A 9,034-nucleotide genomic window follows, 5' to 3' on the forward strand; every position below is an offset into this window, starting at 1 on the left:
TCGTATTTGCTTCTTTTTAGTACTTAAAAGTAAATAATACACATTTTCCTTATAAATGTTTCAATATGCAACTCAAGAAATATATTTTCTCATAATCAAAACGCTATTATGACATCCAATAAAAATTTCAATAATGTCCACTATTATTTGATGCTCAGTTCATATTCAAAGTTCTCAAATTGTGTTTTAAAATGCCCCTTTCAGCTGTTTTGTTCAAAATAGGAGTCATAGACCACCATTATGTTTGGTTTATTTTCTTAATTCTGTTTAAATTAGCATAGACAGAGTTCCTCCCCTTCCCCATCTCCAATTTTTAATATTTTCTTGTTGAAGAGATGAGGTCAGCTTTTCTTCTGACTTTGTCTGGTTATTTCCTCATGATATACTAGTATTTCCCCTGTATATATATTTCCCTTTTATTTCCTATAAACTGGAAGTTATGGCTAAAGTCTTGATCGGATCAAGTCTAAAAATTTTTAAAGCAAAATGCTTTATAGGTGATGCTGTATGCTTTCAATTGAATAATTTGCAGAGGAGAGTTGACATAGCCTTATTTAATTTTTACTTTAAAAAATGTGACTACTAGAAATTTTAAACTTACATATGTAATGATATATTTCTACAGGACAACCACTGACTTTAAAAATTCTTTCTTTTCCATTCTCATCAGAACAAACAGCTGGAAGAAGTTTGTATTCACATAGCAGCAGAGACAGTGTATTCACACTGTCTTCAGCTGTAAGGAAGAGTTTATAGATAATCTTTTTTAAAAAATCCTCACCCAAGGGTATTTTTTCCATTGATTTCTAGAGGGGGTGAAAGGGAGGGAGGAGAAGGAGAAAGAAATGGAAGGGAGGGAGGAGGGAAAGAGAGAGAGAAACATCAACATGAGAGAGACACATTGATTGGTTGCCTCTCCCATGCATCCCTACCAGGGCTGGGGAACCTGCAACTCAGGTACGTGCCCTTGACCAGGAATCCAATCTGTGACCCTCTGGTCCCTAAGCTGATGCTCTAACCACTGAGAAAAACCAGCCAGGGCAATAGTCTTAATTTATTGTATTAAATGTACCACATTTTACTTTATTTTTAGCACTTTTGCTTCCTTTTAAAGAAATCTTTTCCAACCATTAGGACATGAAGTTATTATCTTATACTATCTTCTAAATGCTTCATCACAAAGTTTTGCAAAGTAGAAGTTCAGAAAAGTGAAATAAAACCATCAAATGGCTTAAAGCTTTGGAATAAACTTCATTGTTTAATTTACATTGGCCTATAATCTCCCTGGATTCTATGTGTGTGTGTGTTTTAAGTTATGAATAAAAGTAAATTTTTCTTCTACAAGGGTACCCAATGGTTCCTGAACTACTTATTGAAAAGACTCCTTCTCTTCTCTGCCATCTTTATTATAAATAAAATGTCCACATTGCACATCTATCTCTGGGCCCTTTGTCTCATCGATCTACCTGTCTATCCTTTCATCAATACCAAACTTTTAAAATTACTACAGCTTTATATTAAGTCTTGATATCAGAGCAAATGATCCCATCTCCTTTTGAAAATCATTTTTTATCATATTTACTTTTTACATTGTTGAGAAGTTCATAGGTTATTATTTAATGATAACATATCTGGTAAAGTATACAAACTTATGTTTCTAGCTGTACAGTGATTATTTGTATATGTATACAACTCCATTACCCCTTAGAGACACCAAATCTTGATACCTACCCATTTGCTTATACCTGTGAATATCCAATGAGTAAGAGTACTTTGAAGTATAAAGCTCTGCATATAGGATATTCCAGTGTTCAGCTGGGCTGAGCATGAGTGGTCAGATTCACCCACTCCCTTTTAATACTTTTCAGTTCCTAGGAGCAAACTGGCAAGAGCCAGTCAAAATAGTTAATATGTGTCCACATTGCAGCACTTCTCTGTTGATTCTTGGGAGCAGGATGAGTGAGAGAGCCCTGGCAGGGGCTGTGATGCTGGAGGCGAAGACCCTCATAAAACAGCAGGGTGCAGGCCAGTCTGACATGGAAGGGTGGGCAACTAGACCACACAATGTAGCTGGGTGCGGGCTGGGAAGGGTAGTCTCACCCCAGCTGTAGTCTCACCCTCACTTTCCCCACTTTAGGAATGGTCAACGAGAGGAAAACAAGACAGACCAGCCTCCATCAGCACTAAGGAGCTGTGCTCTCCTCACCCCCACCTCCTTTCCTGGTCCCACCTTTTCCATTTCAGAGGCCCTGGCCAGGTCCAAACCCCACCCATCCTGCCTCAGGACAAATCACAGAAAGAGTTTGCATGAAAGTCCACTTTAATGATCCAGATTTGGCTCATCCTAGAACCACCCTCTTGGCCCCCCTTTGGAGGACAATGGGGAGGGCAATGGCGTAGAGCAGTTTCACACAAGGTCTTAATCAGCGACAAGGTTGCAGCCTACGATGGGGGGCGGGGAGCTCAAAGAAGCCCTAAAACGAGAAAAAACAAAGGATTGGAATCAGTATGTGGTGAGGTCACCCCTCCCTCATCCACTCTCCTTCCCCAAAAGCTTCAATAACACCTGATTTGAGTAAGCCCAGTGACTCAGCCCACCAACTGCCTGTCTCCTTGGCTCCCACACATAATTCACCCTGGCTCCTGTGATTTTCCCTTGGGCTCAGGGTTGGAGAAGAATGATAGCACCTTGTTTGCATTCGCAGAAGCACCATGGTAACCAGTCCCTCACAAGTGGGTCTGTCACTTGGCTCTGAGTGCATTGACCCAGCAACCAATGCAGGCTTAGGAAGCCCAATTGCCACCTCACAGGAGTGGGAACCAAGGGAACCAGTTTCCTAGGAGAGCAGGAGGGGCTGGCAGCCCCCTGAGATGCAGGCTGCATCTGGATGGAGTGGCCAGCTGGGGGTGCTAGTTCCACTGCCACTACCTGAGTCCAGGCCTCCTCAGTCTCTCCTGGACCAGGGTGATGGGCTCCTTACAGGCCTGTTTTACTCTTGCTCTTCACAATCCATTCCCCAGCAGCACTAGACTGGCCTTTTAAAATCATATATCACATTATGAAATCCCCTTCCTTAAAAGTTCCCTATTAACTTGCCACTACACTTAGAATAAAATTCAAGTGTTTTACCATGATCTATGAGGCCCAGTATGGTCAGTCCTGGGCCTACTTCTCTCACATAATCTTCTCCCCTGACTTTTCCATCTGTTCCTCTAACATGCCATGGTATCCCTGTCTCAGAACACTTGCCATTGCAGTGCTCTCTGCCTGGGAAGACTTCCTTTATATTTTCCTCTGGTTGTCACTTTATTATAATTTAGGTCACAGTCCCTTAAAAAAGACTTTTGTCAATGTGGGGGAGTCTGATGTTTGGAACAGCCCAACCCCCACTGTGGTCCCAGAGAGGAAAGGCAGGGGCTGGTGGGGAAAGGGCTGGGTCCAGACTTGTCTCTGCCATGAACCTGCTGTGCATCTTTGAGTGAGTCCCTTGATCAGCCTGGGCCCCAATGTCCCATCTAGAAAGGTAGATGGGAGTGCTAGACGGGTGTGTCCAATCTGGGTTCTGAAGAATTCAAGCATCTCAAGGAATTGACTCTGAACTTTACCAAGCGACTAGCCCAGGCCAAAGAGTAGAGGAAGGTGGTGTGTGTGTGTGTGTGTGTGTGTGTGTGTGTGTGTTTTCCTGGCTGAGAACGTAAGGATTCCTGGCCCTGGAAAAACTCAGCTAGGGCCAGGGGTTGGGACTAGTCCAAAGGAATTAGATGATAACTTCTTTCAGGCGCTACTTCTAGAAGTCTCTGCTGGGCCCTTCCCAAGAGTGTTCAAGGGCAAACAGCCCACCCATCCAACTCCACCCCCACTTGCATATCACCCCTTCTCCATCAGGTGAGCATGACAGGAAAGTTTCAAGTAGAGACATTTGAAGAAGGAAGCCCATTCTCAAACAGTCCCTCACTATCCCCACTCCCCTCATATCTGGCCAGGCCCCAGACACTCTTCTCCAGCTCTTTACTCACCTTGGGGCACAATCTGCTGGAGTACAACATGCAAGTTCTGGAAGATAGGGTGGTAAGTCCTAGGAAGGGCCAGAGCTGCCGCACTCCCTCTTGGTCCTGACCATCTAAAGGCTAAGTGGTGGCATCAGCAAGGAGCTGGGCCAGAACCTTTCCAAATCCCACTTGAAGAAAAGCAGCTTCCTTCCACTATGACCCCGTGTTTCCTGGTCTCTGTCCCCTTCGCCAGATCCCCTCCTCCTTTCAAGCGCTCCTTCTTTTCATTTTCCCTTCCCGCATCACCACCTGCCCTGTTTTTCAGCCCCTGCACCTCGTTCACCTTTGGTACCAACTTCCAGGTAAGAACCAAGCTTACAGGCAAAGAGTAGCTTGTGGAGATTGAGGTAAGCAGAGACTCAGACAGCTACACACATGGGATGCAAAACCAGGTGAACAGGTGGGGCCTGGGAAGCAGGTGAACTGCATCTCGGGAAAGGATCTGAAGCCTGAAGGGTATTAGAGAGGAGGCCTGGAAACTTTATAGGAGGAAGTATAGGGTTTGAGTGTCTGGACCCTTGTCCTGAAGGCCACAGCCCAACTGAGCCTAGGCAAAGGACAGAAGGTGGGGAGGATAGTGCCTAATGCTGTGCACAGTTAGATGTGGTAGGGGTGGTGGCGTCCTTTTTTCCCTGTAGTGGAATTATCATGACTCATTATGTACAAGCCTTAAGAACAGGGCATTCTCCCCAGTCAAATGGATCCTAATATCAATTTCCTGGCTTTAGGAAGGAGCAGAAACTCCAGGATCCTATTGAGAAAGAAAAGAATTTCTGGAAGAGAAGACCATTCTCTGAGGCAGCGCTTTTGGGATTAAAACCTTCTGGCCCTTTAAATACAGTTCCTCATGTTGGGACCCAACCATAAAATTATTTTCGTTGCTACTTCATAACTGTAATGTTGCTACTGTTATGAATTGTCATGTAAATATCTGATATGCAGGATGGTCTTCGGCGACCCCTGTGAAAGGGTCGTTCGACCGCCAAAGGGGTCGCGACCCATAGGTTGAGAACCGCTGGTTTAATAGGAAAAGGGGTGGCTTGGGCACCCTGGGTCAGACCCACAGGACGCCAGGTGCTGTCCGTGGTGCTGAGAGGTGCCGGAACCTGGAGGCGGCTCGGGGCGATGAAGAGTACGAGGTATTCCCACCAGGCTTGACGGTCCTCCACCGCCCCGCTTCCCCGCCCCCCTCTTCCACATCCCCCCGCAACTCCGCTCCTCCCCTCCTGTCCTCCGCCACTAGGCCTCCTCCCACAATTCTTCGTCAGTCCTCTGCATTGGCCTCTAAACCCAAGCATCCGGAGGGGGGAGTTGGCGTCAGACTAGGAATTCGCGCCGCCTTCCCGCGCCCCAGGCGAGAATCCTCCAGGCTGCGCAGTTGGTCTCCGGCCGCTCAGAGCGGAGTCTGCGCTGGTCCCGGCTGGCGCGGAGCCGAGCGGAGGGAAAGGCTGGACCCTTTCGCTGGCATCGCTTTACCCTAGCGTAGCCCTCCCCTTCTTAACAGAGCCGGATAGCGGACAGCAGGCTCCGAGGGCTTATGAACAAGCCCTGGCTCATCTCTCGGCCCAGATTCTCCCCGGAGCCAGGACCCCAGTACCCGCAATGCCTGCTCCGGTACCGAGATCCTGGTCCCCTGCCTTCCCCTCAGCCCCGGCAGCTCTTCCCCGGCCATGCGGCGCATCTTGCTTCTCCTGCGGTCGCACAGATTCCTTGGCCCATTTTCCCGCCCTCCTCACGAATTTCCAGTTTATCTCTTTTCACGTCCCTAAACATATTCGTTGCCTCCTAAGTCCTAAGCTCGAGGCCCCCTGCCCCACTTCTTTCAGGATCGCTCTCTGGCCCTGCCCGCACTCCCCAGGTTTCCTCCTGACCGTGGCCACTAATGTCTCTGCAGCCCCCTGGGCGGCTGTGCAGCAGCAGGAAGCAGAGGAGCAGACGGAGCCCCCGGGGCCCCCGGCCATAGCGGGCGCCGCATCCTCCCAGGCTCGGTGCGCTCGCTCCCCACCTAAGACTCAGAGAAGGAGGAGACCACAGCCGGAGCGGCTAAGCTGGGCTGCTGCTTTCCACCCGCCAGCGTGGCTGATCTGCACAGCCCTCTCTTGGCAGCTCGGCCAATCGCAGGCCGGCCTTGCCCCTGGGAACGCCTACCCAACTCCTTCCGTTTAAGGTTCCCACCCGCAGGCTCCTGCTCCTTTTTTAAAATATAAATCAGGTCCCGGACTACCGTCTCTATTCTTATACAACCGTCCCACAGTTGAAGAAATGGATTGCATGTAAGATGCGGCTGTGAATTGTACTAACCTCATACATTTGTTGTGAGGATTAAATATGAACAAGGACTGGACAGTAGACGCTCTGTATTTAGTTTATTTTTATTATCCCTGATGCTCACTTTACCCTCATCCTCCTAAAGATCTTCAGCACACATGGATTTGAAATGCAAAATACTAGCGTATTGCACATCTATCCACTTCTCTCCACATCACTTCCACCACCCTGGTTCAATCACTGTCCTCTTTTTGATAGAGCTATTGCAACAACTAACTAGCTAACGAACTAACCATACTCTCGCTTCCACTCTTGTTTGGTTATAGGTTCGTGTGTGAGCTTTCTCAACCCTAGACTGGCCTTTCGATATTTTGTTTATTAAGCTTAATTTTTATTATGAAAAATTTCAATGTTAAAAAAGAGAAGAATCTAATGAATGCCCACATACCTACCACCCAGACTAATAATTATTTTTTTTCAGACTAACAATTATTAAGATTTGGTCACAATTGCTTCTTTCTCTTGGTAAAGTACTTAAAAGTAACTTACAGACATCATGGCATTTCACTCCTAAATAATTCAATATGCATCTCTTAGAATTAATGCTACTACTGGGAATTTTTAAGGTTTTTTGGTATTTATATTTTAATTTCAATGTGGTCTGAGAACACGCTTTGTTTGACTTCAATTGTCTTGACTTTGTTTCATAGCTCAGCATATACTCTATCTTGGTGAATGTTCGTGTACATGTGAAAAGAATATTCTTTTTTTCAGATACAATTTTAAATTTAATTTTACTTGATTTTCACAAGAGAAAAAGAAAGAGAAGTTGATGGAATTGCTGAGTTCATATAAATACTTCCTCTAGACAAGAGATACTTCCCCTAAAATATCCCTTCAAGATGAAAAAAAAAAAAAAAAGAAAAGAAACTGTGAAAACATTTAAGGTTGAAGTCATTATGATTTTTTCCAAGGACATATTTTCATTTTTGTTTGTATAGACTGACCTCTTGTTGTGAAAGATGAGTTCGTTGGCCCAGCCACACGGGCATGAACAACACGCAGTTCTGACAATATTGAAGCCCCTCTGTACCAGTTAGTAAATATCAGCCACTGGACTCTCCCAGGGCTCTCCCTCTCTCCTGGCTGCCCCATCCCACCACCAGGACCAACCCGAACCCTCATCTCCCCGGACCCAGAGCTACAGGGGAAAGGGGACTCTGGTCCTGTCTCCCAGGTGGGCACCTTCAACACACACCACTTCGGCCCCAATCAGCTTAGTTTCCATCTGTTTTATATAATGGCCATCAGGTATGGCTTTGTTTGCAGAAAGTATTCAGTGTGAAAACCATTAGAAAACCCCTGTTCAAGGTCAGCCCTCAGGCCCATGCAAGTTTGCCTAGTCCGGGATTTCTGAGACTGGAGGCTTTCTCCCAAACACACTAGCTCCTTATGAAGTCAACTGCACATCTGCATCCTGGTGTAATTACCTTGCATCCAAATGGGCAACAGACACAGGCCTGCGGGTATGGCGAAGACCCCTGAGCCGGCTCCAATCAGAAGAGGCAGAAGGTGCTGGAGCCCAGGCTCAAGTGGAGGTGGCAGGAAGGGAGTAGGCTTTGCTCTGTGCCCAGCCCTGTGCCAGGTGCTCACAGTCCAGATCCTCTCCAATCCTATGAGAGGTTTTTCTTTGCTCCCATCCTCCCCTCCCTCCCTTATTCCCTTCCTTATGGATTTACTGAGCACCTGTCTGTGCCAGGGGCTGGGGTACAAAGGCAAAGCTAGCATCTCCAAGACCTCACCGCCCAGTGAGAGCATCATCCAGAAAACAGCTGTGACTGGGGTGGGTGCAGGATGCAGGGGGAGCCCCAAGGGACTCAGGGAAGGTTCTCCAGTGGAGTTAAAGCTGAGCTGGGATTTGAAGGATGAGGAAGGGCATTCGAGGTGGAGGGAACTGCACGTGCGAAGGCAGGGAGTCAGGAAACAGCCCGCGTGGTCTGGGAACTGTGGGAGGGTGATGGCGCCCAGGCCCAGGAAATCTGCTAGGTGAGGTTGGGGTCCCAGAACCCACTACCTGGACCCTCTGCCTCCTTGACTTCCTTTGCTCTCGGCTGCCTGGCCAGGAAGAGGCCCCGCCTACTTACACAAAAGGAGGCTTTGAAGCTGGAGAGAGGAAGTGAGTATGGAGGAGCCACCTGGTGTGTATTTTTGGATTGCTTCTCAGAAATCTCCTCCTCCTCCAACACCATGGCAACCAGGCAGCAGCTGGGGGAGCCACCTGTGAGCTGGGCCGAGTTGAGGGGGAGGTGGCCTGGGGGTAGGGACCTCTGTTCCCCGTCTCTGAGCCTCAGTTTTGGCATCTAGAATATGGGCACAACAACCCAGTTGTTGGCTCCTGTCAGCCCAGGTGCTCCAGGAAGCAGAGACCCAGGCTGGAGTCATCAGGGGGAAGGCCTGGGAGGTAAGGGCGGGGCTGGGGAGTACTCTGCAGCATCCTGCAGCTGGGGGCTCGGCAAGGTGGTGAGGAGTTTCTGAGCCACGTAGCCTGCACTTCCCACCAAGCAGCCTGCCCTGGTGTGCCCACTGCACTGCCACTGCTGAGGAGCCCCCGGGGGAGTGGGAGACAGGGCCGAGGCACAGACATAGGGGTGAGTCTCCCTGTGAGCCCTTGCAGTGAGAGGTCTAGGGGGTCTCCCCTGGGGCACAGGGCTCAGCT

This window comes from Myotis lucifugus, unplaced genomic scaffold, assembly GCF_000147115.1.
Source record: "Myotis lucifugus unplaced genomic scaffold, Myoluc2.0 scaffold_3, whole genome shotgun sequence".
Lineage (NCBI taxonomy): Eukaryota > Metazoa > Chordata > Mammalia > Chiroptera > Vespertilionidae > Myotis > Myotis lucifugus.